The sequence below is a fragment of the Caretta caretta genome, chromosome 2 (genome assembly GCF_965140235.1).
Source record: "Caretta caretta isolate rCarCar2 chromosome 2, rCarCar1.hap1, whole genome shotgun sequence".
NCBI lineage: Eukaryota > Metazoa > Chordata > Testudines > Cheloniidae > Caretta > Caretta caretta.
The window spans coordinates 14329872-14348060 of record NC_134207.1 but is presented as its reverse complement, the minus strand read 5'-3'; the positions used below and the strand labels follow the sequence as shown (position 1 = coordinate 14348060).

The 18189-nt window shown below is 40.4% G+C and overlaps 1 protein-coding gene across 3 annotated transcripts in view; it reads left to right on the top strand.

Moving 5' to 3' along the window:
* KHDRBS3 (KH RNA binding domain containing, signal transduction associated 3) overlaps window positions 1-18189 on the top strand; it is a 205368-nt gene that overhangs the window by 81380 nt on the left and 105799 nt on the right. The window lies entirely within an intron of this gene.

Here is an 18189-nt window from a genome sequence, read left to right as displayed (position 1 = left end):
TCTGCAAATAAAGGTACAATATTAACAGTTATAAGTAAAAGGCCATAGATAGTAATAGCTAGATAATAAGAGGGTTATTTATCTAAACGTTGTTGTTTTGCCAGATTAAATTATCTTTAAGCTATAATGGCTTTCCATAAACATATGCATGAACTTTAAGTTTACAAATAATTATAAGACAAAATATTTGAAAAATCGGTTCCTCCCCTTTACTTGCATGCTAAGATGTTAATTCAGGTGATGTTTTCTTTGGTACAGATTGTGTTGTGTTAGTGAGTACCTGAGCTGTTGCAGGAAAACACTGAACTCTTACATCAGATCTTACTAGATAAAGAGCCTTCTTTAAAGATACTACCCACACAGCATTCTTACTCTTGGATTTTTTTTCCAAGTGTGAGCTATGGGACCTTACTTAATTTATTTGTCATCACTGACAGTCTTCCTTGCATTGTTATGTATTTGATTTTGTTCTTAAGTGAAGCTGAAGCAGAGTTTGCTCCCACTTTCAGTCCTCAGCACTGAAGTTTGATACACCTACATGTCTTTTATTTTTAATTGATCCTGTTATGACAGGGGTGCTACTAAAATTGTGTATATAAAGTGCATAGACAGTGTTAGTGCTCTGTGGTGCATGTAGAAGACAAACTTTACAATGTGAGTGACTCACCACATAGTGGAGATAAGCTCTTTGCTTGTCGAAGTTGATGAAATACTCTGACAAAAGTTGGCTTCTGGTGGATGTTATGTTTAATGTTTGATTATGAAGTTTGAAAGGAGTCATTCAAGCAGGTCTGTATAGCTCAGTAGTTCTCTCTCTTCTGGACTCTGGGGTACAAGCACAAATTCCAGTGCCCACTTAAAGCCACAGCAGAATACCATTACCTGGAGCAGAGTGAACATCTTAAATGTCAAGAGAGACACTGGTGGTGCCTCGGGTTGGGGAGGTTGTACTGTTGCTCCAGAATGGAATGGTTTTGTTACCCCAGAATTTGATCAAGCTAAGTGGAACCTTATTGTGTGCATTCAGCCACCATGAATTAATGAAATATGGAACACTACATAGTTAAGAATTAATTTGAACAAGCAGGGCTTCTAGAGGCAAGGTCAAAAGTATCTGCAGGGTTGCAGTTTTGGCTAATCAGAATGGGAGGAGATTGAACATGTTGAGACTGAAATGGAATAAGTGGATGGGGTCCTTGAGTTCAGGCGCCTTTGATATAGAAGCTTATTATGACTAACAAACTACTTAACAAAACATTCCTAACAATCTTAAAGTTAGGAGAACTGATGAACCAGTACGGGTCATTATGAGGTATGTGATTTGTAAAAATGAGTTATCAGAAGACAAGATAATAGAGTGTACTTTAGAGTGAGCTCTCTGAAGCTATCCTGAGAGACTTTCCTGACACCGTACTCCCTGGTGGGGAAGCGACCAACCATTGCGGACCTGCTGCTAACTACTCAGTACCATCTCAGATTCTGTGTAATTGCTTGGGATGTTCTAAACTTATTTCTTGTGCTTAAATCTAATAAATAGTAGTTTTAGATCAGAGCACACTTGTATCAATTTTTCATCATCTGGAAGCGCTGTGTTCCCATTGATTTATTCCTGACACCACCTGGAGTGAAACAGTGAAGTTTCTACTGCTTTGGGTTCTGAAAACCCTGGGTAACAGTATGTTGGTGACATACTTTGGAGGAGGCACCATGTGCAAAAAGAAATGAAAATTCAGTGTCTTTGAAATTGGTGCAACTCAGCAGCGGATCCATACCTTCAAGTGCCTCTGGTGTGGAGGAGATTTTGTGTTTTGTCATGTAAGGCCTGGATGCAGCGTGGATGTCATTGGGTGTGTGGAACATCATATAGTTTCCAGTTTACTTTTGTTGCCTGATCTATTGGTTAGGTATTATTTAGAATTTACAATTTAACATGATGTGTTATTGCGCTGGTCAGCTGCCTCTAGATCATCTACAAAATTAGATTGAGGGCCACGGTGTATCAGAGAGACTCACACTTAGGGAAGGGAAGACCATTTCTGATTTTTGTAATAATTTTATTAGCACAATGAGCAATATCACAAACACTTCAACCCAGCAAAATAGATAATACAGAATTCAGCATTTATGTACTCTCACCATTCTTTGTGGGGAGCCCAATAGTAGGTGAGATGATTCACAAGTTGTCCTTGGACTTGTAGGTTCCTGGAAATCTATCTGGGGTGCACAGGTAGAGTACTAACTTTATAATAGGTTATGACAACACTCCCTATTCCTCAGGCATATGCAATAGGGATTTCAACCTCTTTTCCTTACCTATACATCCTCACCCTACTAATGTTTGGATACTCTTCTCCAATAGGTTACTAGGCCATTTACCTTAAGCTTATTAGCATATATGTTTCGTTACCATGGCATTATCTGCTGATGCTTCTGATTTTAAAATATTAAAAGCTGTTCCAAACAGGTATGTTGTGGTTACCTGTCAGCAGTTTAGGATCAGTTACTTAATGCAGCACTCTATCTTGTGACAACTTATGATATAGGGTCACTTACTGGTTAGCTTAGTATGTCAAATCTTTAGACCTTAGGCCTCAGTTAGTTTAGCTAAACTATTGGTTTTTGCGTTAGTGCCTTACTCCATACCTATACCTTGCCTAGCATATGTCTGTATATCTATAGCAATAACTGGTGACAGTTTGATGCTCTAAATGTGGGGTACTTCTTGGAGCATCTGTTCTTCTTGGTTGGCAGTACCTTCCTGTGCGTGCCCTTCCATATGTTTCTAAGGTGAGAGACACTCTTTGAACGCTGGCTGACTTCCAGTATGTTAGAGATTCTGCATCTGGAGACTCCAAAAGTTCAGACTGTCTAAAGGACTATACCTCAGTAGCTCTACAATAGCATTGTGTATACTTGTGAAATTCTTAGCAGTAATGGGAGCCTGTCTGCATGGGCTGGGAGTACACATGGTTTCCTATCTTGATGGCTGGCCGATCAGGCACACCAGTATGAAAGGAATCACTTGGATTTATCTGTAGGTATTTATAAAGTATCTTATCACCATAGTGTCTAAACACTATACTAAACTTGCGTCAAATCTTGGATGAATGGAATACCACACAGCAGAACTTTCACTTAGAGAGTTTGCTGTCTCCAAGAACAGCTACTCTTGAATATTCCAGAGATGAGAGCAATCAGTTATGCTATCCTAATCAGATCTCATGTCTAAATGGACAACCTGAGCATCATCTTCTAGATAAGAAGGCAGCAGATCATAACATCCTGTGTCGGAAAGTCCTGCAGTAGGCCATACAAGGTATTTTGGATTGCCACTAATCCGAACACAATTACATTTAGTCAACAGATGATAAACCCTGTTTCTTGAATCAGGTAGTGATGGAGTAGTGGGAGAAGATGGAGGAGATATTATTGACTAATCTAATGAACAAGAAGCTACCTGACCTGGCACCAACAGAAGACTGCTTGATCAGAAACACTGTCTCCATCCACTGGCAATGAAGGTATTTCCTCTGGTACAGCTGGAGCAAAGGCATAAATTAACCTCAGTGGAGAAGTTGTTCTGTGATTCTACTAGCACCATAAGAGATGAGACTAATATGATTCTCAGCTCAGCAGTGGCTGATCCTATCCTGCTGAGTGTGGAAAGATGAAGACTGAGAACCAGAGCAACCTTTCTCCTTTCCTCCCTAATTACATGGTTTATTTTTTTTCATAGCAGATTGTAAGAGATGGGATGGAACCTTGCCTGTGTTGAGTTCAGGTAGTACAAAATGACCTTTTGTTAGATTCAGGGTTAAGCCCATGTTGTCTTAAGATCTCTTAGCTTTTCAAAAGGAATCTACCAGAAGGACTAAAAACCTACATTTTTAAAATGGAGTATTCATTTTGTGTAGCACAAGAGAGAAGCTGTCCACCTCCTAAAATCCAGTCAAGCTAGGGTTTTTTTTTTTCAGTAGCAGTGGGTAACCTAATTGTGGTTTATTTGCTACGAAGCCTGGTGTGGCTTTCCTGGCAAATTGAGCTATCACTTGTCTTTCAGGAAAAATAATTGCACTCCGACACTCTGGTTATAACCTGTAGCTTGCAAACATTATTCTTTCTTAAAATCAAATCAAACTCTGGCTTGCAACAACTACAGCTGCTGCTGCTAAGTTTGCAAGGCTCTAGAAGTTGCTAAGTAGACACTTGAAAGGCAGCCAACCCACAATAAACTGACTAGTACTGAAAATTCCAAGCCCAACCTCTCTCTCTCCTCTCAAGTCATCATAACTCCATGATCCAAGCATTAGCAGAGAACACTTTTAAGATTATGTTCAGCCCTAGGCATAATCAGCAGCATATGTCTCCACAGTTCCAACCCTTTCTCCCCAGAAATCGTCTTTGTGGCTGAAATGAAGGCCTAATTCATTCCCCTCTGACTTGAGGCTTTGGTCTGTTGTACGGATTGCATTTTCTCCTGCTTCTGCACTACTCGCATCTTCTCGTTCCCATTCTCTTCGCAGCGGAGATCTTCTTTCTTTCTTCTTTCCCACTCAACTGTCTGATCTCCCTCCACCCGGACTGGGAGGACAGTATCTTTGTGCCTGTTATCACTTAGCCCACTCCCAGCATTTCTTCTTGTCTGTCAGGCAGAAAGGAAACCTGATACTCTTTACTTGCCCAGATAACATTTACTATTTCATTTTTTGTATTACTGTTGCTCGCAGGAGGATTCTTCTCAGTCTTTGTTGCAAAATATAAGGTATTGCCCTTCATTCTCTCTGCCAACTGCACTATTAATCATGCTTTATATTTTGAGGTATCATTTGAGATGTCTACTCTCCAGGAGTAATTTATGGTGAAGACAGTATCTTATTAAAAATAAAATGTATATACCTGTAATTCTGCTTCTTTGAAGATTTCAATTCACCTTTCTGACTGCACTTTCAAGAACTGACAGAAAGCTGTTTAGGAGGCAGTGGCATTGGCACAAGCTACTGCCTCCCTTAGCACTTTCATTTTTTGTGTTTTACCTTAGACACTGACATTTTGGAAGGATTCATATGGGAGCCTTATGCTCGTCTGTCAGTGCCTTGGTGGATGAAGAATGTGAATTTCAGGCTTCTCTCATGTTTGAAACTACAAGAACCAAGAAAGTCCTGTGAAATATAATTTAAAAACAAGCAGATTACAGATTAGTATTTTACCCTTTTAATTTGCCTTTTAAAATGGACCGTAGAGAACTTCCTACTTACACAAATATACCCATGATTCTTGTTTTGTTTCCAGAATAAAGACTCTAAGAAAAAGATAGATTCATTGAATTAAGGCCAAAAGGGAACATTAGATCATCTAGGGAGTCTGGCCTGCATACTGCAGGCCAATCTTCCCTCCCAGTTACACCTGAATTGAGCCTATAACTTCTTCCTGAAAAGCATCCGGTCTTGATTTGAAGACCTCAAGAAATGGGGATTTCCACCATTTGCCTTGTTAGTTTATTCCAATAATTAATCACCCTAATTTAAAATCTGTGCCTAATTTGAATTTGTCTGGCTTCACTTCCAGTTATAGATTCTTGTTAAACTTTTCTTTGCTAGATTAAAGAACTCTTTAGAATCCTGTATTTTCTCCCTGTGAAGGTACTTATCCTGTAATCAAGTCACCTCTCAATCTTTTTGATAGCTAAACAGCTTGAGTTCTTTAAGCCTCTCACTGTAAGGCAATTCTCCAACCCAATCACTTTCTACACCCTCTCCAGTTTTTCAATATCCATAAAACCAGAACTGTGTACATAGCATTCCAGTATTGTCTAACCAATCTCATATACAGAGGTGTAAGAATTTCCTTAATCCTATTCACTACTTCGTTTTTTATACATCCAATGATCACATTATCCCTTTTTGCCACAGCGTTGCACTGGGAGTGCATGTTGAGTTGCTTGTCCACTGTAACCCCTAAATCTTTTTTTAGTCACTGCTTTCCAGGATACAGTCCCTCATTCTGTAGCTATGGCCTGCATTCCATGTTCTTATATTTGGCCATATTAAAATAAAATGTATTTTTGTTATAGTTTACCAAGCGATTGAGATCTTACTTTACGATGGGAAGTCTTTGTGTCCTCTGCAATTTTTATCAACAGTAGTTTTATATTTATTTTACTACTGATGAAAAATTTTAATAGCGTTGGACCTAGTACCGATCCCAACAGAACCCCACTAGAAACATTCCCATTTGATGATGGTTCTCCATTGACTACTGTGAGATCTGTCAGTTCTAAATCTATCTTGAACCGTTTTAGTGTGCTTTATTGATAATGTGTAGTACTAATATTTTAACCCGAATATTGTGCGGTACTATAAACTGAACTGCATATCTGTAATAATCATCAACCAAACGTAATCTTATCAGACAAACCCAATTTTATTCTTTGAAATCTGTCCATAAAACTTTGCTGGCATTACTTATAGTCCTGTTGTTTATCAACTGAATCCCATATCCGCTTCTCCATTTTGTTCATGATTGATTTCAGGCTAATCGGCCAACAATTACCCATGTCAGCAGGTTATCTGAACACTTGAAATTAAATACTTTTTACCTTTCTCCATCATTATGAACAATTTTATCATCTCTATCTAGTAATGAGCCTATACCATTGCTAGGATTTCTTTATTCCCAGTATACTTTAAAAAGTGGTCCTGATTGTTCTTAGCTCTGCGACCCATGGATTTTTTCCCTGATGTCTTTAGCTTCCCTTATCAATTTTCTAACTGCAGATTCTGATTGTTCTGTTTCCCCTTTTCACCCACTTGTTATACAGTATTCTTTTGATTTCTAATTCACTTCATTACTGAACTGGGCTGGACTTTTAGCCAAAGTTGGTCTCATTTTTGATTGTGGAATCAGCTTTTTGGCCACCTGATAAACTTGTTAAAGAACTTCATATTTTAATTTTACATTTCTGTTTACACCTTCCCTGCCAATTCGCACAGAATTTTCCTCCGTTTGGAGAATTGTCCCTGTTGGAGTACTCTGTGTGTGTGTGTGTGTACACACACACGACAGATGGACAGCTGTGTCCCCTCAATTCTCCTACCTGGGGTGCCATTTACAGGGCTTTGCTGTGAGAGTAATTGCTCCTGGTCTGCCCACACACAGCATGTAAATCACCTCCAGCTATACTGTAGAAGTATTTTAGCTAGCTAGCCAGCCAGCCATGAACTACATTGCAGAGCAGCACCAGCAAATCCCAGTCCCAGAACACACACTAAAAGCCTAACTTAACACGCAAGTGAATTCAAATCAAAGATTTCTCTCACCACATGCTAAACAGTCTTATTGGCTGGAATCCTTTCAGCCAGGATCCCTCGTTTGGTTTAGTATTGATTTCCTTGTCCTTAGGTGGTGGTGGTGATGCCATGAGTAGAGATGAAGGGAGAGATCATTTGGGGAGTCTGTTCCTCATTTTTATCATTTTTCTTCTCTTTAAGAATCATTGCCAGCTGGCGTTCAGGCAGGGGTCAGCACCACCCTGTTGCATGATGGACACTTGACAAAATTACCAGACTTAATGACATAGTGTCATAGATATTCTGGCAATGTGTTCTATAATTTGGCGACCCGTTCCCAAATGACGCTCTTGCCAAGTATTGCACTAGAGAATCCTTCAGTAGCTCAAACCTCTCAACTCAGGCAGCCAAACTTAACTTGTGAATTTTTTTTAGCTAACCAGATTTGAATATTCTTCATTCAGCTCACAGATCTGTCTAAACTCCCTTTTTTCTCACAGCCCTACTGAAATATCTGTAAAAAGAAAAGGAGTACTTGTGGCACCTTAGAGACTCACCAATTTATTTGAGCATAAGCTTTCGTGAGCGTATAAGCTCATGAAGTGAGCTGTAGCTCACGAAAGCTTATGCTCAAATAAATTGGTGAGTCTCTAAGGTGCCACAAGTACTCCTTTTCTTTTAGTGAAAACAGACTAACACAGCTGTTACTCTGAAACCTGAAATATCTCTGTCGCTTTGATCATATCTTCCACAAAGTCAGGTATGACTGATTCAGCATCTCTATCCATTAAGGCTTGGTGATGGGTCATACAATGCTGGATGAATAAATCACCATAACGATCTTTCAGTCACTTTGAAACACTTTCACGTTAGGCTAGTATTACAGATGCCCCTTCCGATGTAAATCCCAAAATTTTATCCACGGGATACTTGTTTTGGTCCTTTTCCAAACTGCGAACAATGGCTGCATTCAGATTTTCAGCATTACATCGTTCAGCTATTTCAATTAAGCTCAAAAACTTGAAGCGAATTTCACTTGTGTCAACATTCACAAAGTAATGATACATAATAAGCTGACTCTTGTCACTGTGGTCAGTACTGGGTGGGGGGATAGCTCAGTGGTTTGAGCATTGGCCTGCTAAATCCAGGGTTGTGAGTTCAGTCCTTGAAGGGGGGGCATTTAGGTATCTGGGCCAAAAATTGGGGATTGGTCCTGCTTTGAGCAGGGGGTTGGATTGGATGACCTCCTGAGGTCCCTTCCAACCCTGAGATTCTGTGATACTCTCGTCACACATCAAGTTAACAAATGGAGCATTTACTGCTGCTTTCAGTTTCACTGTAAAGGTAGTCACCTAAATCGTCAGTGTTTCTTGCTACAGTTCTGGCACTGCAGTGCAGTCTTTGAAAAGGAGAACATTTTGGGTCAATTTTTTTTGGCAATTTCTTTGAAGATGCTACCTGCTCTAAATGGCAATTTGGCTTTTGCTAAACTGTAGGCAAGGCAAAGATCATTCTGTGCATCTTTGACATTCTGGTTAAAGTCAGTCATTGACTTTACCTCTCTATCTCTTTTTGATGTGGCCTCCTGAGTGAATTTGCTTCTCTACACTCAAGGTGTTTGAAGTCTTGGACATTTTTTTTTGCACCACTTCTCAGCATGGTTGCGAGCTACAGTTGACTTGAGCAGTTTCATTACTTGGCCACACCTTGGGCACTCCATAAAACAATCTTTGGGTCTTTGGAACATAAAATATTCTTTTCCCAAGCTGGGTTGAATGATTTTTTTTTTCAGCACCATGTTGTGCAGGTTCTTTTCCCCACTGGAATGAGGTGGGGAAAAACTCTCTCAACGTTGATTTGAACATAGCTAACTGTGATGGGTCGGGTCACAGAAACCCCCTTGGGAATGGCCACCTGGTGTGCTGGGACTACTACTGAGCCCATTTTCCCTAGCAGCTTGGGCCTTCAGTACCTTGCCTGGTTGTGCCAGACACACTAGCCTGCTACAAACACAGACCCAGGTCTGAACCACGTCCCCCAAAAGCTGCAGGCTTACCTGGAAAAACGCTTAAGAAGTGCTCCTGTCTCCAGCACCCAGATACCCAGTTCCCAATGGGATCCAAACCTGAAATAAATCCGTTTTACTCTGTATAAAGCTTATACAGGATAAACTCATACATTGTTCGCCCTCTATAACACTGATAGAGATGCGCAGCTATTTGCTCCAAGTATTAATACTTGCTCTGACTTAATTAATAAGTAAAAAGTGATGTTTTTAAATATAAAAAGTAGGATTTAAGTGGTTCCAAATAATGACCGACAGACAGAACAAAGTAAATTACCAAGCAAAATAACAGAAAAACACAGAAGTCTAAGCCTACTATAGTAAAACACTAAATGCAGGTAAATCTCACCCTCAGAGATGTTCCAATAAGCTTCTTTTACAGACTAGATTTCCTCCTAGTCTGGGTCCAGCGATCACTCACACATCTGTAATTACTGTCCTTTGTTCCAGTTTCTTTCAGGCATCTCTTTGGGGTGGAGAGGCTATCTCTTGAGCCAGCTGAAGACAAAATGGAGGGGTTTCCAGGGGCTTATATAGTCTCTCTCTTGTGTGAGTGGAAACCTCTTCTCTCCTCCTCCCTCCCCCCCCCCCCCGTGTAGAATTACAGCTACAAGATGGAGTTTTGGAGTCACATGTCCATGCATGACTCAGTTCTCAACAGGTCGACACCATTGCCCACTTGTTAGCCCGAACGTTCCCAGGAAAGCTCAGATGTGGATTGGTGTCTGTCAAGGTCCATTGTTAGCTACGTGCTTCCATTTACTTGAATAACCCCTTCACGTTATGTTGACCAAATCTGCCTTAGGTGCTTTCTACAGCAAACACTTTAAATACAAGCATAGAGCCAACGCGCATAAGTTCAGATAAAAAAATGATACATGCATATGAATAGGACGAATACATGCAGTAGAATGTAACCTTTGCAAAGATATGTTACATGGCATATCTAGCATAAAACTTGTCATACTTACATTTATAAGCATATTCTGTAAAGCATTATAGGGTGCAATATCACACTAATGCTTTGTCTGATTGGATAACAAAGCCTCTTCTTTTTTTGTGTCAAGATTCTACGGTAACCTATTTCACTTTATTCTAATCAGTGAAGCAAAACTCTATCATGTTGCTACTGCCACATGTAGTATGGGAATTTTAATTCAGTAACTTTCAAGATAAAGATCAGTCTGACATGGTGAGGCAAAAACATGGAATACCCCCATTTTAAATCTTTTATTATTATTATTATTTATTATTATTCTATCAGTACATAGTCTATTTTCTGTGAAGTCCAGTATGGGCTTTCTGTTTAAAAAATGAAAGTCATTTTTTTTTTGTAGGATGGGGGTATTTAAATAAATATTTATCCTAAAACCATATATCCAGTGCATTGTTGTCACCACCTTTTTATTGTTCTTGGACATAAATGTTCATATCAAGTGTTGTTTTTAAGTTATACTTTAAAAAAAAACAAACACACAGAAACTCAGTTCAGATACATTCAGTGAAAGGCCTGATCCTGCATCCATTGCTGTTAAGGGCAAAACTCACTGACTTCAGTGGCTGTAGGATCAGTATATTAAATTAACTAGAAAACTGTAATAGCATAAATTTGAACAATGGTGAAAAAAATTGTAGGAGCTACAGGAAAAACAGCATCCTGAAAATATGGCTTGAAAATTTATTTCAACAGCTTTTCACGGGATATTTTCAGATGTCTATAAAGAATGCTACATACTTTGTTACTGAGGGCTTAATAATTAGGGCCTGTTCTTAAATTCCTTTTGGGGAGTTTTGTATGATTGGTCCCTTGAGAACAATTTCTTGCAGGGGCTGAAGCAGCCCACCAAACTTCATGAACTCTTTCCAAATATTTTAAGTATTTTGACAGCTCTTCCTAGGGTTTGGCAACCCATTTTCAATATAACTTTTTTTTGGTGACATCCCTGTTTGTTAAAATATATTTTTAAAAATGTAATGATCCTCTGGGTTAGGGGAAGCAAAAGAGAAATTGAGGAGTTAAATAAAAAATATTTGGATTCCACTAAGAAAAGGCAGAACCAATTTCATGTAATGTAGATCCGTATTCACAAGCTATGATCAGGAAGTACCATATTAGTAAAAGACCCTAAGAAGGGAACGCTTGTGGTGGTGGGATTAACTGACCTAACATAGTACGTACGTATGTACGTACGTACATACATACATACAGGAAACAGGCATCAGAAATGGGTGCCCTATTCCCATGTCTTCTGTCATCTCAATATGAAACAGTTTAACATAATGTTAATCAGGCTTTCCCAGTGTTCTGTATTTATTCTTTATTACAGTCATCCTTTTCATACAGGTTTCAGAGGAACAGCCGTGTTAGTCTGTATTCGCAAAAAGAAAAGGAGTACTTGTGGCACCTTAGAGACTAACCAATTTATTTGAGCATGAGCTTTCGTGAGCTACAGCTCACTTCGTTAGTCTCTAAGGTGCCACAAGTACTCCTTTCCTTTTCATACAGCTGTTGCTGAAGTACAATTCTGCCTACACACAACTTGAAGGACAGATTTTGGCCTTTACTGTGGAATAGTTACTTTCATAATGTAGGGAAAATATCCCATCAAGTTAAGTGGAAATCTACAGGTGCTGGGAATTCATTATAAATGCATTTCTTTAGCTTTAGTTCTGTCCTGCTTCTGTACTATAGCACTAATGGATAAGTAACCAATAAATAAATAAATAAATAAATTAGGGGGGGGGGGGTTGAATCAGAGGTTCCAGAGACAATGAGAGAAACTTAGATTGAAAATGAGAAACAGTGCCATGTAAGTCGTTGCCAGGGCTGCTCCTTGCTATAGATTTGGGCTATAATAGCATATGTATAGGCAGACACAGGGAGACCTCAAAAATGTTGCATGAGGCTAAATTCATTGTCTGAGGCACTCAAATACTGTGTTACTGAGTTCAGAATAAGTACCTAGGAAGATGTTTGGAAAGAGAATGAAGCCCTGATACTGCAAGGTGCTGAGCAGCTGCTATGAGCTTCTGAGGGCCCTCAACAGCCATTGACTGCACTGTGAGTTCAAGATACTGAGGACCTTTCAGGACTGGGCTAACTAACTTTAACTGAAGTTGGTGGCATTCAGAAATGTTATGTATCCCAAATTATTGTTGTGGATATGTAGGTAGGTAGATCAATAGATTAAAGCCTGCTATAACTGTGTGCTTGGGTTTGGTTGGTATAGGGTGACCAGATGTCCTGATTTTATAGGGATATTCCTGATTTTTTGGTCTTTTTCTTATATAGGTTCCTGTTATCCGTCTCTTCCCCCCCCCCCCCCCGTCCTGATTTGCTGTCTGGTCACCCTAGGTTGGTATCAAAACATCATACAAAATAAAAGGTACCCCCACTGCATTTTATTGGGTTTGCAATTACTAAAAACTGTTTATACACTTTATTAAATATGGAGGAAATTCTTTTGAATTATGAATACTTTTAAAAAATAACTACTTTTTACAGGGTTCACAGAAAATCAAAGTTCTGTGATCTGTACAGCAGTAGCAGTTCATTAATAAAAACTATGGGCCAGATTGCACCCGGGCCCTGCATGGATGCTTAGCAGTGGGGAGGGGGAGGAGGAGGGGAAGGTACCAGAAATTCTCCTCTCCTTCCCCACCTTTTGAATCTCTTTTTAGCATCAGACTTTCATTCTCTTTCTAAATATTTCTTTATGGCCCTCATTACTGCACAATGGGGGGTTGTTAGTTCCCCAGCTGTCACAGGGTGAGGCCTTGCCCAAGGTCACACAAGAAATCCATGGCAGAGGCAGTGCCAAGAATACAAACCTAGCCTCTCAGGGACTCCGAAGCACCATCACTAAGACCGTCCTACGATGATGCAGTTCCTGCTCCACTTTCCAACACTCCACACTCTGCTGACAGGGGGGCCTTGCTGGGCTGGGTCTCCTTGGGCACACAAGGGGCTGAGGAGGAGGCAGGGTCATGGCCTGCCTGCTGCTCAGATGCAGAAGGTGAGGAGCATGGCTACTACCCTGAAGGGATGGGGCTGTGGGTGTTCTAACCCTGTGTGTCTGGGATTATGCTCCCATCAGGTTTAATGCCCCCTGGTGATCCCGCTGAGGTGGCCCTGTTCTACATAGCCTACCAACATGCGACAGTGGGTAAAAGCAGATTAATTGTGTAGGGACCTATTTCATTACAGAGACCTGCAATGCCAACAGCTCGAAAGAACCTCTTTCTTCTTCACCTTCTAGCACCTCAGGCAGCTCCACGTCCCTGCTGGTGGAGGCAAGGTGCAGCCAGGCAACTCTGCAGGCACACTGCTTCCATCTGCAGGTGCAGGCCCCCCTCCTTCCCCCCCCCCCTGCAGCTCCCATTGGTCATGGCGTCAGTGCTTGGAGTGGGGGGGACAGAGGCAGCATGCCCCCTCATGCTATCAGTGGCCAATGGAGCCGCATGCCACCTCCCGGCCCGTTTCCTGCTTTTTTCCCTCGCTCCCTCGTGCTGTCCTGGCTGACTCTGCCCAGCAACTAATGACACTGACTCTGTCCCCACTCCCCATGCGCTGACTCTGCGGCTCCCAGCCCATTGGCCGGGAGCTGCGGGGGAGCGGTGCCTACAGCAGACTAATCTGGCAACATGCATGCGTGCTTGCCTGCAGAGTTGCCTGGCCATGCCTCCCCTTAGCCAGCAACAGCAGGGACGGGGAGTCGAGCTGCCCGAGGTGAGCATACCCCATGCCATGGACCTCAAAATTTTTACAACAGACACTTGTGTCTGTGTACAGACTCGTTACCAAGCCCTGGGTTCAGGAGACAAAAAGTCTGTGGGATGGGAACTTCTAGCTGTTTGCCGACATGTAAATTTCTTGCTGGTACCCTTTTTCCTGCCAAAGAGTAGTCACTTAACCATGTGATAGTCCATTTGATTTTGTTGACACCTGGCTGAGGTGTCAGTTTGCCTTTTGTCTTTGAGGAACCAGTTTGTGCCTGCTTTTCTAAACTTGGAATATGTCTCAGTGTTTATACAGTAGTATCTTATAACTTTACATATAGTGTTGCCATACATATTTTACCAGGACAATAATAATGAGCACATCATGAGTTTCAAACAATACCTCACAAGGCATACTTTGTACAAAATCCATTATAGTTTTGTAAAAAGGATGAACATAGACTCTCTCTCACCCCTCCCCCTAGATACAATTACTGGTTATGACTGTCCTCTTTTTGCCTATATTGATGTAATCTGTTAATGATCACTGGTCCCTACGCAACCACCACCAACTTCTCCTCTAGTGATTAATTCATCTTTATCTGTCATAATGAGATCCAAAAGAGTTACCTTGTATTGTGTGCAATACCATTTCTGCATAAGATCTCCTGCATATGTATCCCAAATTGGAAATCCCAGTAACACAATTTTTCTTTCTGCACAGTACAGATGGGTGCTTAAGGAGTAACTCATTCTCTTCTCTGATTTGATGCAATGGTCTTCAACACAACACCAAAAATGACTGACAGTTCTAGAGACACTAGAAATGTTCTATGAAGAGAAACTATGTCTAGAGGAGAATTAATATTAAATTTGATCAAAACTTGATTTCAGATCCTTGATTCAAAAGTATTTTCATATTAGATATGTTCAGACTATTTGGTGAGCCTTTCACTCAGAAGCTAAATACCTCTAGGGAACAGTTCCTTCAGGAAACACGTTCATTAGAAATTCCAAGAGAACAGGTCAGTCTTAGATGTTCAAGATCTATATCTAGTACAGAACTCCCATGATTACAGATACAGAAATTCGTTTGAGAAAAAGAAATTGTCCAAGCAGTCAATAATTTACTGTATTAACCAGCAGGAAAGAGCAGAGCCTATTCTTACTGTTTTTTATTTTTCTAGAAGAGGAAAGAAAGCATTCTGGTAGACAAGGTAATTTTTAAATACAACCCACTGAAGAGTTTGATAAAACAAGAAGTGGACAGGATTTTTGAAGAAGAAAGCTCCTAAGATAAATTATTTAACCACAACTTGCTGAACTAACTGTTCTTCCTACCAAAGCAAACAGATATTTGGGGGCAGCATGGTTGTCAGAGCAGAGAGGTCATTCTTGTACCGTTTAGTTTCATTGGAACAAAAATATTACCTATACTTTTTATTTTCTATTTGCAGCATAAACTGAAAGTTCTTCTTTGAGTGAGTGTACATGTGCAGACCGCTCCTGGTGAACATGTGCCCCCCTTCACAGTCACTGCAAATTTTCCCTCAGCGATACCTGTTGGGGCAGCTAGGGCACCTTCTGCTGCTGCATGTCACTGGCATCCACATAAAAGGCCCAGCTGACTCTGAGCCCCCTCAGTTCCTTCTTACGGCCTCTGATGGTCATTGGAACTCCTCTCTTTGCTTTTGCAAGTACTCTCAGTTGACACTATTCTGGTATTTTATTGTAAATAGTTGAGTGTTAATGGTCTGGAAGCTCCATGGCTAAATCCTAGAGAACAAACTTGCTTGGAACAAGTTCGATAGGTCTTACTAAAGAGTAGAAGGATCTCCATCATGGATGCCTGCCTGTCAAAATGCCTGTCTTCACAAGGTACATCTTCATGTGTACTGTTTCCTTCATATGGTTATAAGTCCTTTTGTGTTTTATTAGACTTCCATTGAGAGAGAGAGTTTTGAGATCCTATTCCCAGGAGGCTGAAAAATCAAGGCCTGCTAAATAACTTATTTTCCTGTCTGACCGTGCTCCAATTTTTTTAAAGGAGTCCAAGCTTATACAGCTTCTGCGATAGTAGCTCACCATCATCCAAAACATTTACATCAACACAAAGCTATGCACTCTCTCCGTTGAATGTATTTTGAATACAACCATCTGTGTGTGTAGATGCTGTGAAAGGATCTGATAACTTGGAGGTCTGAAAACAAGGTTTCCACCTGTAACAGTGGCAGAAAGGACATGTCCTCTGAGTCAAAGCTTTTGTATATTCATTTCCCTTTTTCAAGTGTTTAGAGGAAGAATCTATTATGAAATTCTGTTCTTCTTCCACTGTGGCCTCTGAAATAAATCCCTATGAATTCTTCTGATTGGCTGAAACCAAATTCACCAGCCCATCCCTGTTGGAGGAGGTCTGTCATAGTATTGGAAATGCTAGGTATAAATAAAAGTGGACAGATGGTGATATCAGTATTTCACATGAGTTACGGCATGCTTTGTACAGGTCTTCCCCTCTATCCAGAAATCTGGCATACCTAATCTCATAGTCCAAAATACAATATCCTATCCCTTGTACATAAGAACGAGGAGTAATGGTCTCAAGCTGCAGTGGGGGAGGTTTAGATTGGATATTAGGAAAAACTTTTTCACTAAGAGGGTGGTGAAACACTGGAATGCGTTACCTAGGGAGGTGGTAGAATCTCCTTCCTTAGAGGTTTTTAAGGTCAGGCTTGACAAAGCCCTGGCTGGGATGATTTAACTGGGAATTGGTCCTGCTTCGAGCAGGGGGTTGGACTAGATGACCTTCTGGGGTCCCTTCCAACCCTTATATTCTATGATTCTATGATTCTAAGATCAGCAATTAGTGTCTAAATCAGACAGAGACAGACAGACAATTATAAATGTATTGTCTGGAAGATGTGAGGAGGGATACAATTCATACTGGATTTATGGATCTAATTTGCAAATGAAAAATGTAATTTTTTTTAAATAGTAAAATATCTGTGTGTTTTATTTATCCACCTTGTTTGTAACTTTGAGGTCAGGGTGTTTTTATTAATGAATGATAAATTGTTTTTATGATTGTTCAACACCATGAATATTTTTCCAGGTGGATCGTGCTTAATAAAATATTTTATTAATAATTATAAACTAGGTAATCCTGGGTTATTGATAGAATCTAACGTCTATTGATCTCCAAGATAATACGGTATATGCCCGTAAAAGATAGAAATTCTTACGTTTTTGCTCCAAAATCTCAACATTTCTAATATGCTTGTGGTCCTTTTGGTTCCCCAAGTCCCTAAAAATGTCAGATTCATACCTGAGAGAGAGAGAGAGAGATATGCCAGCATACTCAAGTCTCCTGGGCCAGGCTACAATTCAGTTGTCTTGCTTTTCTGTGAAGAGAGACCCCAAGAAGGTCAGCCTCCTTAGGATGTTGTCCAGTACTTTCCTCCATGGTTATAATATGTCAAACTGCTTAGAAGAATGGAGATAAGATAACTAGAATGGACAACATTCATAAGGGATGCCAGTCTCCCAGGCGGGGAAGTTCACCAACTTAAAACTTTTCTCAAAAGTATCTGGCTGACAAAGTCAGTGTCATCTTAGAGATGAAAGCAATCTGAAATGCCCCCCACTCCCTTCTTCTTTCCAGGCTAAACAGAAGATATTCATGTGTACCTTCTAACCATCTCCCAAATGTCACTGGAAAAGCATGCTATTCGCCAAAATTTTAATGGCTGCAATTCATAAATCAGAATGTCTGTTAGTTTTAATTGAAGAATCCAGATCAGGGTCTACTGGATCAGGTCTGCTCCAGCCTAGTAAATAAATATATAGGAAAGAAACTTACCAAAAATCTAATCCACCCCATCCCTTAGGAGTCAAAGCTGTTTTGTCTGGGGCTTTGACAATTTCTGGTGCAGACATGCATATGGATAGGAGTTATATAGGGCATCCATATAATGCCTTATCAAAACTCTGCAGACTAGTCACCTCTGCTTTCCTTAGTGGGGGACTTTGGCCAATGCATCCTACTTATTGTGCTCATCTAGTGCTTCTTGAATGTTCTTCATTGTACACCTTGTTTATAATTTGGTATTTTGTAGCTAAGGG